This window comes from Budorcas taxicolor, chromosome 19 (assembly GCF_023091745.1).
Source record: "Budorcas taxicolor isolate Tak-1 chromosome 19, Takin1.1, whole genome shotgun sequence".
Taxonomy (NCBI): Eukaryota; Metazoa; Chordata; class Mammalia; order Artiodactyla; family Bovidae; genus Budorcas; species Budorcas taxicolor.
The window spans coordinates 51,358,631-51,374,222 of record NC_068928.1 but is presented as its reverse complement, the minus strand read 5'-3'; the positions used below and the strand labels follow the sequence as shown (position 1 = coordinate 51,374,222).

At 42.2% G+C, this 15,592-nt stretch overlaps 1 protein-coding gene across 3 annotated transcripts in view; it reads left to right on the top strand.

Annotated features, from left to right (window-relative positions):
• RPTOR (regulatory associated protein of MTOR complex 1) overlaps window positions 1–15,592 on the top strand; it is a 327,706-nt gene that overhangs the window by 12,299 nt on the left and 299,815 nt on the right. The window lies entirely within an intron of this gene.

Here is a 15,592-nt window from a genome sequence, read left to right as displayed (position 1 = left end):
CTAAAGGTGTTGGTGATTCGTTGGTGAATAACTCCTGCTTTTAGGGAGTTTGCCAGTTAAGTGGAGAGGAGGGGTTGGGGTGGTGGTGGCTGCGTGCAGAGTGGGGAGAAAGCCTCCTGGAAGGCCGGCAGTACCTGAAAGAGAGGAAAAAGGAAAGAAGGGAGAGGGCAGGAGGGAGGGCAGAGGTGTGTCGAGGTGGGGAGGGGAGAGAGCCTATCTTTGGATGGTGCTTCGCTCCATCCTCCCCAAGACCACGCCCCAGCTCCCACTGCAGCCCTAGCTGCTTTGTCATCTTCTGACATGGGTTATGTCATTAGGACAGAGACTGTGTCTTGTTTGTGCAGCATCTCCAGCTTCTCATGTAGAGACTGATTGGTGGGAGGTGCTCACTGAATAATTGTTGAGAACAGGTAAATGGAGCGAAGACTGCAGAGAGACGTGCCGGGAGACCTGTGATAGTGGAGAGACGAGCAGGGCAGGTTTTGACAAGCTTTGTAAGGCCATGGGAATTGGGGTTTTGTCTTAAGGACTATTAAAGAAGGTTTTAAAGCAGGATGGTGACATGATCAGGATTGCATATTAGAAATATTAGAGTGGAGGAGGGGAGTGAGTTTGTGTGTGTTTATGTGTATGGTTGTGTAGGTGTGTGAGTGTGTATGTTTATATCTGTGTGTGTATATACATCAGTTCAGTTCAGTCGCTTAGTCGTGTCCGACTCTTTGCCACCCCATGAACTGCAGCACGCCAGGCCTCCCTGTCCATCACCAACTCCCGGAGTTCACTCAGACTCATGTCCATCGAGTCGGTGATGCCATCCAGCTATCTCATCCTCTGTCGTCCCCTTCTCCTCCTGCCTCCAGTCCCTCCCAGCATCAGAATCTTTTCCAGTGAGTCAAATCTTCACATGAGGTTGTCAAAGAACTGGAGTTTCAGCTTTAGCATCAATCCTTCCAAAGAACACCTAGGGCCGATCTCCTTCAGAATGGACTGGTTGGATCTCCTTGCAGTCCAAGGGACTCTCAAGAGTCTTCTCCAACACCACAGTTCAAACGCATCAGTTCTTCAGCACGCAGCTTTCTTTATAGTCCAACTCTCACATCCATACATGACCACAGGAAAAACCATAGCCTTGACTAGACGGACCTTTGTTGGCAAAGGAATGTCTCTGCTTTTCAATATGCTATCTAGGTTGGTCATAACTTTTCTTCCAAGGAGTAAGCGTCTTTTAATTTCATGGCTGCAATCACCATCTGCAGTGATTTTGGAGCCCCCAAAACTAAAGTCTGACACTGTTTCCACTGTTTCCCCATCTATTTCCCATGAAGTGATGGGACCAGATGCCATGATCTTCATTTTCTGAATGTTGAGCTTTAAGCCAACTTTTTCATTCTCCTCTTTCACTTTCATCAGAAGGCTTTTTCATTCCTCTTCACTTTCTGCCATAAGGGTGGAGTCATCTGCATATCTGAGGTTATTGATATTTCTCCTGGCAATCTTGATTCCAGCTTGTGCTTCTTCCAGCTCAGCATTTCTCCTGATGTACTCTGCATATAAGTTAAATAAGCAGGGTGACAATATACAGCCTTGACGTACTCCTTTTCCTATTTGGAACCAGTCTGTTGTTCTATGTCCAGTTCTTTTTTTTTAAATTTTTTTATTTTTTCAAATTTTTTCTTATTGTTTTACTTTATTTTACTTTACAATACTGTATTGGTTTTGCCATACATTGACATGAATCCACCACGGGTGTACATGCGTTCCCAAACATGCACCCCCCTCCCACCTCCCTCCCCATAACATCTCTCTGGGTCATCCCCATGCACCAGCCCCAGGCATGCTGTATCCTGCGTCAGACATAGACTGGCGATTCGATTCTTACATGATAGTATACATGTTACAATGCCATTCTCCCAAATCATCCTACCCTCTCCCTCTCCCTCTGAGTCCAAAAGTCTGTTACACACATCTGTGTCTTTTTTGCTGTCTTGCATACAGGGTCGTCATTGCCATCTTTCTAAATTCCATATATATGTGTTAGTATACTGTATTGGTGTTTTTCTTTCTGGCTTACTTCACTCTGTATAATCGGCTCCAGTTTCATCCATCTCATCAGAACTGATTCAAATGAATTCTTTTTAACGGCTGAGTAATACTCCATTGTGTATATGTACCACAGCTTTCTTATCCATTCATCTGCTGATGGACATCTAGGTTGTTTCCATGTCCTGGCTATTATAAACAGTGCTGCAATGAACATTGGGGTACATGTGTCTCTTTCAATTCTGGTTTCCTCGGTGTGTATGCCCAGCAGTGGGATTGCTGGGTCATAAGGTAGTTCTATTTGCAATTTTTTAAGGAATCTCCACACTGTTCTCCATAGTGGCTGTACTAGTTTGCATTCCCACCAACAGTGTAGGAGGGTTCCCTTTTCTCCACACCCTCTCCAGCATTTATTGCTTGCAGATTTTTGGATCGCAGCCATTCTGACTGGTGTGAAGTGGTACCTCATAGTGGTTTTGATTTGCATTTCTCTAATAATGAGTGATGTTGAGCATCTTTTCATGTGTTTGTTAGCCATCCGTATGTCTTCTTTGGAGAAATGTCTATTTAGTTCTTTGGCCCATTTTTTGATTGGGTCGTTTATTTTTCTGGAGTTGAGCTGCATAAGTTGCTTGTATATTCTTGAGATTAGTTGTTTGTCAGTTGCTTCATTTGCTATTATTTTCTCCCATTCAGAAGGCTGTCTTTTAACCTTGCTCATATTTTCCTTTGTTGTGCAGAAGCTTTTAATTTTAATTAGATCCCATTTGTTTATTTTTTCTTTTATTTCCAGAATTCTGGGAGGTGGATCGTAGAGGATCCTGCTGTGATTTATGTCGGAGAGTGTTTTGCCTATGTTCTCCTCTAGGAGTTTTATAGTTTCTGGTCTTACATTTAGATCTTTAATCCATTTTGAGTTTATTTTTGTGTGTGGTGTTAGAAAGTGATCTAGTTTCATTCTTTTACAAGTGGTTGACCAGTTTTCCCAGTACCACTTGTTAAAGAGATTGTCTTTACTCCATTGTATATTCTTGCCTCCTTTGTCAAAGATAAGGTGTCCATATGTGTGTGGATTTATCTCTGGGCTTTCTATTTTGTTCCATTGATCTATATGTCTGTCTTTGTGCCAGTACCATACTGTTTTGATGACTGTGGCTTTGTAGTAGAGCCTGAAGTCAGGCAAGTTGATTCCTCCAGTTCCATTCTTCTTTCTCAAGATTGCTTTGGCAATTCGAGGTTTTTTGTATTTCCATACAAATCTTGAAATTATTTGTTCTAGTTCTGTGGAAAAATATGGCTGGTAGCTTGATAGGGATTGCATTGAATTTGTAAATTGCTTTGGGTAGTATACTCATTTTCACTATATTGAGTCTTCCGATCCATGAACATGGTATATTTCTCCATCTATTAGTGTCCTCTTTGATTTCTTTCATCAGTGTTTTATAGTTTTCTATATATAGGTCTTTAGTTTCTTTGGGTAGATATATTCCTAAGTATTTTATTCTTTTCGTTGCAATGGTGAATGGAATTGTTTCCTTAATTTCTTTTTCTACTTTCTCATTATTAGTGTATAGGAATGCAAGAGATTTCTGTGTGTTGATTTTATATCCAGCAACTTTACTATATTCATTGATTAGCTCTAGTAATTTTCTGGTGGAGTCTTTAGGGTTTTCTATGTAGAGGATCATGTCATCTGCAAACAGTGAAAGTTTTACTTCTTCTTTTCCAATTTGGATTCCTTTTATTTCTTTTTTTGCTCTGATTGCTGTGGCCAAAACTTCCAGAACTATGTTGAATAGTAGCGGTGAAAGTGGGCACCCTTGTCTTGTTCCTGACTTTAGGGGAAAGGCTTTCAATTTTTCACCATTGAGGATAATGTTTGCTGTGGGTTTGTCATATATAGCTTTTATTATGTTGAGGTATGTTCCTTCTATTCCTGCTTTCTGGAGAGTTTTTATCATAAATGGATGTTGAATTTTGTCAAAGGCCTTCTCTGCATCTATTGAGATAATCATATGGTTTTTATTTTCAATTTGTTAATGTGGTGAATTACATTGATTAATTTGCGGATATTGAAGAATCCTTGCATCCCTGGGATAAAGCCCACTTGGTCATGGTGTATGATCTTTTTAATGTGTTGTTGGATTCTGATTGCTAGAATTTTGAGGATTTTTGCATCTATGTTCATCAGTGATATTGGCCTGTAGTTTTCTTTTTTTGTGGCATCTTTGTCAGGTTTTGGTATTAGGGTGATGGTGGCCTCATAGAATGAGTTTGGATGTTTACCTTCCTCTGCAATTTTCTGGAAGAGTTTGAGTAGGATAGGTGTTAGCTCTTCTCGAAATTTTTGGTAGAATTCAGCTGTGAAGCCGTCTGGACCTGGGCTTTTGTTTGCTGGAAGATTTCTGATTACAGTTTCAATTTCCGTGCTTGTGATGGGTCTGTTAAGATTTTCTGTTTCTTCCTGGTTCAGTTTTGGAAAATTGTGCTCTTCTAAGAATTTGTCGATTTCTTCCACGTTGGCCATTTTATTGGCATATAACTGCTGATAGTAGTCTCTTATGATCCTTTGTATTTCTGTGTTGTCTGTTGTGATCTCTCCATTTTCATTTCTAATTTTATTGATTTGATTTTTCTCTCTGCTTCTTGATGAGTCTGGCTAATGGTTTGTCAATTTTATTTATCCTTTCAAAGAACCAGCTTTTGGCTTTGTTGATTTTTGCTATGGTCTCTTTTGTTTCTTTTGCATTTATTTCTGCCCTAATTTTTAAGATTTCTTTCCTTCTACTAACTCTGGGGTTCTCCAATTCTTCCTTTTCTAGTTGCTTTAGTTGTAGAGTTAGGTTATTTATTTGAGTTTTTTCTTGTTTCTTGAGGTATGCCTGTATTGCTATGAACTTTCCTCTTAGCACTGCTTTTATAGTGTCCCACAGGTTTTGGGTTGTTGTGTTTTCATTTTCATTAGTTTCTATGCATATTTTGATTTCTTTTTTGATTTCTTCTGTGATTTGTTGGTTATTCAGAAGTGTGTTGTTCAACCTCCATATGCTGGAATTTTTAATAGTTTTTCTCCTGTAATTGAGATCTAATCTTAATGCATTATGGTCAGAAAAGATGCTTGGAATTATTTCGATTTTTTTGAATTTATCAAGTTTAGATTTAGGGCCCAGGATGTGATCTATCCTGGAGAAGGTTCCATGAGCACTTGAAAAAAAGGTGAAATTCATTGTTTTGGGGTGAAATGTCCTATAGATATCAATTAGGTCTAACTGGTCTAATGTATCATTTAAAGTTTGCGTTTCTTTGTTAATTTTCTGTTTAGTTGATCTGTCCATAGGTGTGAGTGGGGTATTAAAGTCTCCCACTATTATTGTGTTATTGTTGATTTCCCTTTTCATACTTGTTAGCATTTGTCTTACATATTGCGGTGCTCCTATATTGGGTGCATATATATTTATAATTGTTATATCTTCTTCTTGGATTGATCCTTTGATCATTATGTAGTGGCCTTCTTTGTCTCTTTTCACAGCCTTTGTTTTAAAGTCTATTTTATCGGATATGAGTATTGCCACTCCTGCTTTCTTTTGGTCTCTGTTTGCGTGGTATATCTTTTTCCAGCCCTTCACTTTCAGTCTGTATGTGTCCCTTGTTTTGAGGTGGGTCTCTTGTAAGCAGCATATAGAGGGGTCTTGTTTTTGTATCCATTCAGCCAGTCTTTGCCTTTTGGTTGGGGCATTCAACCCATTTACGTTTAAGGTAATTACTGATAAGTATGATCCCGTTACCATTTACTTTATTGTTTTGGGTTTGGGTTTATACACCCTTTTTGTGTTTCCTGTCTAGAGAATATCCTTTAGAATTTGTTGGAGAGCTGGTTTGGTGGTGCTGAATTCTCTCAGCTTTTGCTTGTCTGTAAAGCTTTTGATTTCTCCTTTGTATTTGAATGAGATCCTTGCTGGGTACAGTAATCTGGGCTGTAGGTTATTTTCTTTCATCACTTTAAGTATGTTTGCCATTCCCTCCTGGCCTGAAGAGTTTCTATTGAAAGATCAGCTGTTATCCTTATGGGAATCCCCTTGTGTGTTATTTGTTGTTTTTCCCTTGCTGCTTTTAATATTTGTTCTTTGTGTTTGATCTTTGTTAATTTGATTAATATGTGTCTTGGGGTGTTTCGCCTTGGTTTTATCCTATTTGGAACTCTCTGTGTTTCTTGGATTTGGGTGATTATTTCCTTCGCCATTTTAGGGAAGTTTTCAACTATTATCTCCTCAAGGATTTTCTCATGGTCTTTCTTTTTGTCTTCTTCTTCTGGGACTCCTATAATTCGAATGTTGGAGCGTTTCATATTGTCCTGGAGGTCTCTGAGATTGTCCTCATTTCTTCTAATTCGTTTTTCTTGTTTCCTCTCTGATTCATTTATTTCTACCATTCTATCTTCTATTTCACTAATCCTATCTTCTGCCTCCATTATTCTACTATTTGTTGCCTCCAGAGTGTTTCTGATCTCATTTATTGCGTTATTCATTATATATTGACTCTTTTTTATTTCTTCTAGGTCCTTGTTAAACCTTTCTTGCATCTTCTCAATCCTTGTCTCTAGGCTATTTATCTGTGATTCCATTTTGATTTCAAGATTTTGGATCATTTTCACTATCAATATTCAGAATTCTTTCTCAGGTAGATTCCCTACCTCTTCCTCTTTTGTTTGGTTTGGTGGGCAACTCTCCTGTTCCTTTACCTGCTGAGTATTCCTCTGTCTCTTCATCTTGGTTATATTGCTGTGTTTGGGGTGGCCTTTTTATATTCTGGTAATTTGTGGAGATCTCTTTATTATGGAGCTTCCTCACTGTGGGTGGGGTTGTATCAGTGGCTTGTCAAGGTTTCCTGGTTAGGGAGGCTTGTGTTGGAGTTCTGGTGGGTGGAGCTGGGTTTCTTCTCTCTGTTTTTGAAGACAATGGTCTGCTTTTCTGGTTGCCTGATGTCCTCTGCCAGCCTACAGAAGTTGTTTTGTGGAGTTTGCTCAGCGTTGAAATGTTCTTTTGAGAAATTTGTGAGGGAGAAAGTGGTCTTCCCGTCCTATTCCTCCGCCATCTTTACAGTCAGCCCTCTATGTCCAGTTCTAACTGTTGCTTCCTGACCTGCATACAGATTTCTCAAGAGGCAGGTCAGGTGGTCTGGTATTCCCATCTCTCTCAGAATTTTCCACAGTTTGTTGTGATCCACACAGTCAAAGGCTTTGGCATAGTCAATAAAGCAGAAATAGATGTTTTCCTGGAACTCTCTTGCTTTTTCCATGATCCAGGGGATGTTGGCAATTTGATCTCTGGTTCCTCTGCCTTTTCTAAAACCAGCTTGAACATCTGGAAGTTCACGGTTCACATATTGCTGAAGCCTAGCTTGGAGAATTTTGAGCATTACTTTACTAGCGTGTGAGGTGAGTGCAATTGGGCAGTAGTTTGAGCATTCTTTGGCATTGCCTTTCTTTGGGACTGGAATGAAAATAGACCTTTTCCAGTCCTGTGGCCACTGCTGAGTTTTCCAAATTTGCTGGCATATTGAGTGCAGCACTTTGACAGCATTATCTTTCAGGATTTGAAAAAGCTCAACTGGAATTCCATCACCTCCACTAGCTTTGTTCATAGTGATGCTTTCTAAGGCCCACTTGACTTCACATTCCAGGATGTCTGACTCTAGATAAGTGATCACACTATCGTGATTATCTTGGTTGTGAAGATGTTTTTTGTACAGTTCTTCTGTGTATTCTTGCCACCTCTTCTTAATATGTTCTGCTTCTGTTAGATCCATACCATTTCTGTCCTTTATCGAGCCCATCTTTTCATGAAATGTTCCCTTGGTGTCTCTAATTTTCTTGAAGAGATCTCTAGTCTTTCCCATTCCGTTGTTTTCCTCTATTTCTTTGCACTGATCACTGAGGAAGGCTTTTTTATCTCTCCTTGCTATTCTTTGGAACTCTGCATTCAGATACTTATATTTTTCCTTTTCTCCTTTTCTTCTTTTCGCTTCTCTTCTTTTCACAGCTATTTGTAAGGCCTCCCCAGTCAGCCATTTTGCTTTTTTGCATTTCTTTTCCATGGGGATGGTCTTGATCCCTGTCTCCTGTACAGTGTCACGAACTTTTGTCCATAGTTCTTCAGGCACTCTATCTATCAGATCTAGTCCCTTAAATCTCTTTCTCACTTCCACTGTATAATCGTAAGGGATTTGATTTAGGTCATACCTGTATGGTCTAGTGGTTTTCCCTACTTTCTTCAATTTCAGTCTGAATTTGGCAATAAGGAGCGCATGATTTGAGCCACAGTCAGCTCCCAGTTTTGTTTTTGCTGACTGTATAGAGCTTCTCCATCTTTGGCTGCAAAGAATATAATCAGTCTGATTTTGGTGTTGATCATCTGGTGATGTCCATGTGTAGAGCCTTCCCTTGTGTTGTTGGAAGAGGGTGTTTGCTATGACCAGTGCATTCTCTTGGCAAAACTCTATTAGCCTTTGCCCTGCTTCATTTTGTATTCCAAGGCCAAATTTGCCTGTTACTCCAGGTGTTTCTTGACTTCCTACTTTTGCATTCCAATCCCCTATAATGAAAAGGACATCTTTTCTGGGTGTTAGTTCTAAAAGGTCTTGTAGGTCTTCATAGAACCGTTCAACTTCAGCTTCTTCAGCATTACTGGTTGGGGCATAGACTTGGATTACTGTGATATTGAATGGTTTGCCTTCGAAATGAACACAGATCATTGTATCATTTTTGAGATTGCATCCAGGTACTGTATTTCGGACTCTTTTGTTGACCATGATGGCTACTCCATTTCTTCTAAGGGATTCCTGCCCACAGTAGTAGATATAATGGTCATCTGAGTTAAATTCACCCATTCCAGTCCATTTTAGTTGGCTGATTCCTAGAATGTCAACATTCGCTCTTGCCATCTCCTGTTTGACCACTTCCAATTTGCCTTGATTCATGGACCTAACATTCCACGTTCCTATGCAATATTGCTCTTTACAGCATCTGACCTTGCTTCTATCACCAGTCACATCCACAGCTGGGTATTGTTTTTGCTTTGGCTCCATCCCTTCATTCTTTCTGGAGTTATTTCTCCACTGATCTCCAGTAGCATATTGGGCACCTACTGACCTGGATAGGATACTGACCTTTCAGCATCCTATCATTTCGCTTTTTCGTACTGTTCATGGGGTTCTCAAGGCAAGAATACTGAAGTGGTTTGCCATTCCCTTCTCCAGTGGACCACATTCTGTCAGCCCTCTCTACCGTGACCCACCCGTCTTAGGTGGCCCCATGGGCATGGCTTAGTTTCATTGAGTTAGACAAGGCTGTGGTCCTAGTGTGATTAGATTGACTAATTTTCTGTGATTATGGTTTCAGTGTGTCTGCCCTCTGATGCCCTCTTGCAATACCTACTGTCTTACTTGGGTTTTTCTTACCTTGGATGTGGGGTATCTCTTCATGGCTGCTCTAGCGAAGTGCTGCCGCTGCTCCTTACCTTGGACGAGGGGTATCTCCTCACTGCCACCCCTCCTGACCTTGAACGTGGAGTAGCTACTCTCGGCCCTCCTACGCCTGTGCAGCCACCACTCCCTGGACGTGGGGTTGCTCCTCTTGGCCGCCTCTCCTGACCTCGGGCATGGGGTAGCTCCTCCTGGCAGCTATTCTTCAGGCAAGAATACTTCAGTGGGCTGTCATTTCCTTCTCCAGGAGATCTTCCTGACCCAGGGATTGAACCCGGGTCTCCCGCACTGCAGGCAGACTCTTCACCGACGGAGCCACCAGGGAACGTGTATATACATATGTGTGTGTATAAGTGTGTGTAAGGGAGGGGAAATAGGTCAGAAGCCTCCTGAGGAGGGGAAGGCGGAAGCAGGAAGGAGCTGGCCATGACTGGAGCTAGGGAGATGCCAGTGAGACATCTAGGCAGCCCCATTGCTCCCTGGAACAAGGCGATCGCACTTGGCCATTGATTGGGTACAGGAGACAGCAGAATGACTTGCTGGTTTCAGCTGGATGTATTAATAGGAGGGAGAGGAACGAGCTACTACCAGCATTCAGGAGGGAAAGAGTGTGTATCTGGCTGTGGAACTTGGAGAAAGTTTTCCTTAAAGAATATTCAGTGGGAAATATTGAAAGCAGTGCCTCAGTGGTTCCCAGCCTCCTGTCCCCTTGGTGTCTGGCCTTCATCCATCCCCACTGGACCCCTTGTCCCCATGCCCAAGGGTGTTGGTGATGAGCTGTGCACAGTGAATTCTGTTCAGTTTGGTGTTTTCTTGCGTGGCTCTTCCTTTAGCCTTAGAATTTTGTACCCTGTTTCTGCTGTTGTTAACATCTTACATTAGGATTGTACACTTGTCATAACTAATGAATCAACATTGATACATTATTATCAACTGAAGTCTCTCTGTAATTTATTTGGATTTCCTAAGTTTTTCCTATCATCTTCTTTCTGCTCCAGGATCCCACCCACGATGCCACATTACATTTCATCATCACATTTCCTTAGGGTCCAAGGAAATGTGACGACAGGATGTAATGATGGTCTCTCAGACTTTTCCTAGTTTTGGGTGACGTTGATAGTTTATAGCAGTACTGGTCAGGGATTTGGTAGACTGTCCCTCTGTAGGAATTTGTTTGATTTTTTTCTTATGATAAAACTGGGGTTATAGGTTTTGGACAGGAAGATCACAGAGGGAAAGTGCCCTTCGCCTTATATCACATCGGAGGTCCATGCACTCAACATGACTCATTACTGTTGGTCTGACTTTGATATGGGCTGGTGTCCTGTTGGTCAGGTGTCTCCACTTGATATCTCCTCCCCACCCTCATCCTGCTCTCTTTGGAAGGAATTTACTGTGCCCAGCCCACACTTAAAAGGGGAGGAGAGTTGTGCTCCATCTCCCTAAGGGCATACATTAACTGGAATTTTTCTGTATGGGAAACTTACCTATTCTTCCCCATTTATTAATCTGTTCAGTCATTTACTTAATATCAGTATGGACTCATAGATATTTATTTTGTCCTCTGGGTTATAATCCACTACTGTATTTTGTTGCTCCATCGTTGGCCAGTGAAAACTCTTTCAGTTGGCTGCTTTGACAAAGTCCCACCATGGTGGACTCTTTTTTTAAGCACCTAATGTACTTTCTGGAGCACAGGATGCTCTAGGCTCATCTTGTACATTTCCTGCCTTGGTTCTAAATTCATGTGTTTTTCCAAGGAGCCCTGGTTCCTGTTATTGGAGGGTGGTGTTAGAGACCAAGATCTGGGTGCTGGGTGTGCCCATGGCTGCTGGGGTGTTACTGCTTTTAGGTCCTCTCAGGTGACAGAGCAAAGAGATACATGTGCATATACTGATCGCTGTGTATATACACACATCTATAAACATTTCTATATGTAACCATCTCTGTTTGTGTTAAGCTAAACATGCATTTGCAGTGATATCTTCAGATCTAATTGGTTTTGGTTTTCTAAAAATTTTTTGTTGTTAGTGTTAATCTCGAACTAAGAGTTTAGTAACATAAGGTGAAGTCAGAGAACAGTGTGCTTCTGGAGGAAAGCTAATGAATGTGTGTGTACCAGGGAGGGTCTGTTACATAGCATAGACTTCATAAATATTTGTTGCATGACACAGCTAGAGCCCTTAGTGTCTTTTGTGAGCGATGACTCGGTTGAATGGAAAATTTTGTGGAAGCTGACCTTCTGGGGAGTAGTTGTCAAGGAGGTAGGGGGAGAGTGAGGCAGTGGTCACAGAGCAGGGGTTTGGGAAGAGAGAAGTAGCGGCAGCAGCAAACAAATGTTTGAAGGCAGAGGAGCCCACCGGGGGAGGGACAGAAGGTGGCAGAAAGAGTCCAGGAAGGGGCGGTAGTGAGGGCAGAAGCTGTGCTGCTCCCACTTTGGGGCTGCACGGTTCCTGAGCACTTTTCCCCACATGGGTCTAGTTTGCTTATTCCTGACAACACCCCTGGCAGGCATCTGTTGTTACGTGAGTGAGCCATGGCCACTTAGAGGGGGCAGGCAACCCCATAGAATTCCTGAACTGCTGAGGAGCTGAGCCAGGAGTCCAGGCCCCAGTGTGACGACTGTGGAGCTGGGCTTCCGCCTTGCTTCTCATCCCATTGGCAGGACAGGCTTGGGTGAGATTTCTCATTGGATTAAAGTCCCATATTATGGAGACTCAGAAAATCTTGGTGGACTTCTAAAAATTGGACAGGCAGTGGAGGTTTTATCTAAGAGAATGGACTTTGGTGTCAGAGTGACCTTGGCCCAAGCTGGTTCCTTTTCTAGCTCTCTGTTCTTGGTGTAGATCTTAGTGTTTTGCTTTGTAAAGTGGGTCTAAGGCTGCCTACCTTGTGGTGGTGTGTTACAGGGATTAAATGTGACCCGATTGGTGAGGTGGGAGGACTGAGGGGCTCACAGCTGAGCTCAGTGTTGGAGGGGCAGCCTGCACGGCTGTGGTTTCTGCCCACGTGCTCCTCACTGCGCAGCTGCTAAGGAGAGCCATCGCCTCCTGTTGGTGGTGCAGATGTTGCCTGTGATTGATTCTGGAAGGAAAGGAGGGGAAGTTGCCTGTCAAGACAGAGAGCTACGCCTGCTGTTCTCATCAGTTGGTAAAAGGCACAAGTGGTTCAGGTGACTGCTGTCCTAAGAGGAGGGCCAAACTAGGCAGACTTAGGTCCCTTTCTTTTTAAAAACGTTTTGTACCGACCCCAGCCCCTCTCCTGAGTTAAAATGGGAGCTCTCCTCTAAGATCCATGCTCTACCTGAATGTGTTTATGTGAGGTTCCGGTAAATGTAGTTTATAAAAAAACTAGACTTTATGACATATGTCCCATAAATCACTGTTTGTGAATACTACAAAAAATGAAGTGATTCTTGCAAGCCATCTTGGCAACATTAGGGTTTCAATAATAGCTCACACAGTTTTTTCCTGACATCAAATTCATTTCATTCAGAATGAATATTCTCATAAAAACAATTCTCAGAATCTACCAAGTCAGACCGGGAAGTTGAGGTCATTACTGTTCCCTTCTTTCTAGTAAAGGTGCTCTGAAGATGAAAGGCTTTATTTCTGCATTATGTGGCCTCTGAGGCAAACTGCTGGGTTTAACAGACACCGCGGTGGGAAATTCTCTGGACAGATGCTTGCCGCACAGCCTTTTGCTGCTGATAACGTCCCTGACTCCTGCTCTGTGCTGCCTTCCCATGGGTGGGCTCACTGGCCTAGCGCTGTCTCGGGTTCCAGGATAAACGAGTCAAGTAGAAAGTGCTTCAGCTCTCCCGGGGCCTCACTGGGAGTGGGGTTTGGGGGCTGACTGGAACCTGGCTCTGACTGCTGGACTTGGGGACTGTGCCTGCGCTGCATTTCCTGTGACCTGCATTTGGTCCTCTGTCTCCAGTGCTGACCCTACCTCCTGTACTCTGTGCAGTGACTCCCTGCTCCCACACAGCCTCAGCTTTTGTTACTGAGTTCTAGAGCTCAGGTCCCTGTGTGAGTTCTGGTTTGCTTCAGGTTCTTTTGAATCTTGGTTTTGGGCACCTGATCAGCTCTGCCTTCCTGGGTTTGCTTGGGTCCTGCAACACAGGGTGTGGAGTGATGCCCTGAGCCTTGTCGGGTTCCCTGTGTTGTGTCTCCCTCAGGTGCACTCCAGAATCCCAGGTGCCAGCAGCGGGCCTGGAGATTGACTCATTCTTCTTACAGCTTCCCCACCTCCCTCACATCCACCTGGTCCTGCTGTGGGGAAGGAATGTGTTGCCCATGAGCTGCTTGCTCTGTCCTTGTTTATTGCACGCTGTCCAGGACATGCTTGTTTATGGATCATTCTCTAGTGCCCTATCAGTGTCTTACGTTACTGTGTTTAACTTCGAGACAGTGGATCCTACTTGATGATCTGTTTGTTTACCTTATTTAAATTGCTGATAGTTTTCACTTAACTTCATACATTTTCACTGAAATGAATATATGTGAGAAATGCCAGAATGTCCCTGACAGTATTTGATATTTCTTTGAGAAGAATTTCATGCTGATTAGATTGGTTGATTCTATAGGTTATTTTTTCTTCATTTTAAATGGTATAACTTTATGGAATTGTCTTTATGAAGTTAGCCTATTTTAAATTTAGGAATAGTTCAGTTCAGTTTAGTCGCTCAGTCATGTCCGACTCTTTGCGATCCCATGAATTGCAGCACGCCAGGCCTCCCTGTCCATCACCAACTCCCGGAGTTCACTCAGACTCACGTCCATCGAGTCAGTGATGCCATCCAGCCATCTCATCCTCTGTCGTCCCCTTCTCCTCCTGCCTCCAATCCCTCCCAGCATCAGTCTTTTCCAATGAGTCAACTCTTCGCATGAGGTAGCCAAAGTACTGGAGTTTCGGCTTTAGCATCATTCCTTCCAAAGAACACCCAGGGCTGATCTCCTTCAGAATGGACTGGTTGGATCTCCTTGCAGTCCAAGGGACTCTCAAGAGTCTTCTCCAACACCACAGTTCAAACGCATCAGTTCTTCAGCACGCAGCTTTCTTTATAGTCCAACTCTCACATCCATACATGACCACAGGAAAAACCATAGCCTTGACTAGACGGACCTTTGTTGGCAAAGGAATGTCTCTGCTTTTCAATATGCTATCTAGGTTGGTCATAACTTTCCTTCCAAGGAGTAAAGCGTCTTTTAATTTCATGGCTGCAGTCACCATCTGCAGTGATTTTGGAGCCCCCAAAACTAAAGTCTGACACTGTTCCCACTGTTTCCCCATCTATTTCCCATGAAGTGATGGGACCAGATGCCATGATCTTCATTTTCTGAATGTTGAGCTTTAAGCCAACTTTTTCAGTCTCCTCTTTCACTTTCATCAAGAGGCTTTTTCATTCCTCTTCACTTTCTGCCGTAAGGGTGGTGTCATCTGCATATCTGAGGTTATTGATATTTCTCCTGGCAGTCTTGATTCCAGCTTGTGCTTCTTCCAGTCCAGCGTTTCTCATGATGTACTCTGCATAATCCAAGCAAATGTAAAAATCTGGCATTTTAAGATTATCCCAATTTTCTACAAGAATATTCAGTACAACATTCATTCACTTGGTCTGTATTTATTGAGTGCCTGCAAGTAACCTAATTTCCATCAATAGAGAACTGATTAATTAACTTTTGGTGATATACTAGACTTCCATGCAGCTAGTACACACAGTGAAATAATTCTGTGTGTGCTATTATGGGAAAGTTTCTAAGACATATTATTAAATTAAATCCCACACACATATTAAAAAAAAACACCAAAGACATTGAGCAGACTGTTTGGTATGATCCTATTTGTGTTTTTAAGAAGCTATTTTATACACACACACACACACACACACACACACACACACAAAGAAATGCTTGTCTATGTAGAAATATATGGAAAGGTACACAATTAAGGACAGGGGTGGGAGATAGGGATCAGTAGAATTATATTTATAAAAATTTATATTTTCCTGTACTTAATTATTGAGTCCTTATTTTACTGTTATCTAAAAATATGATTATCCTTATGATAT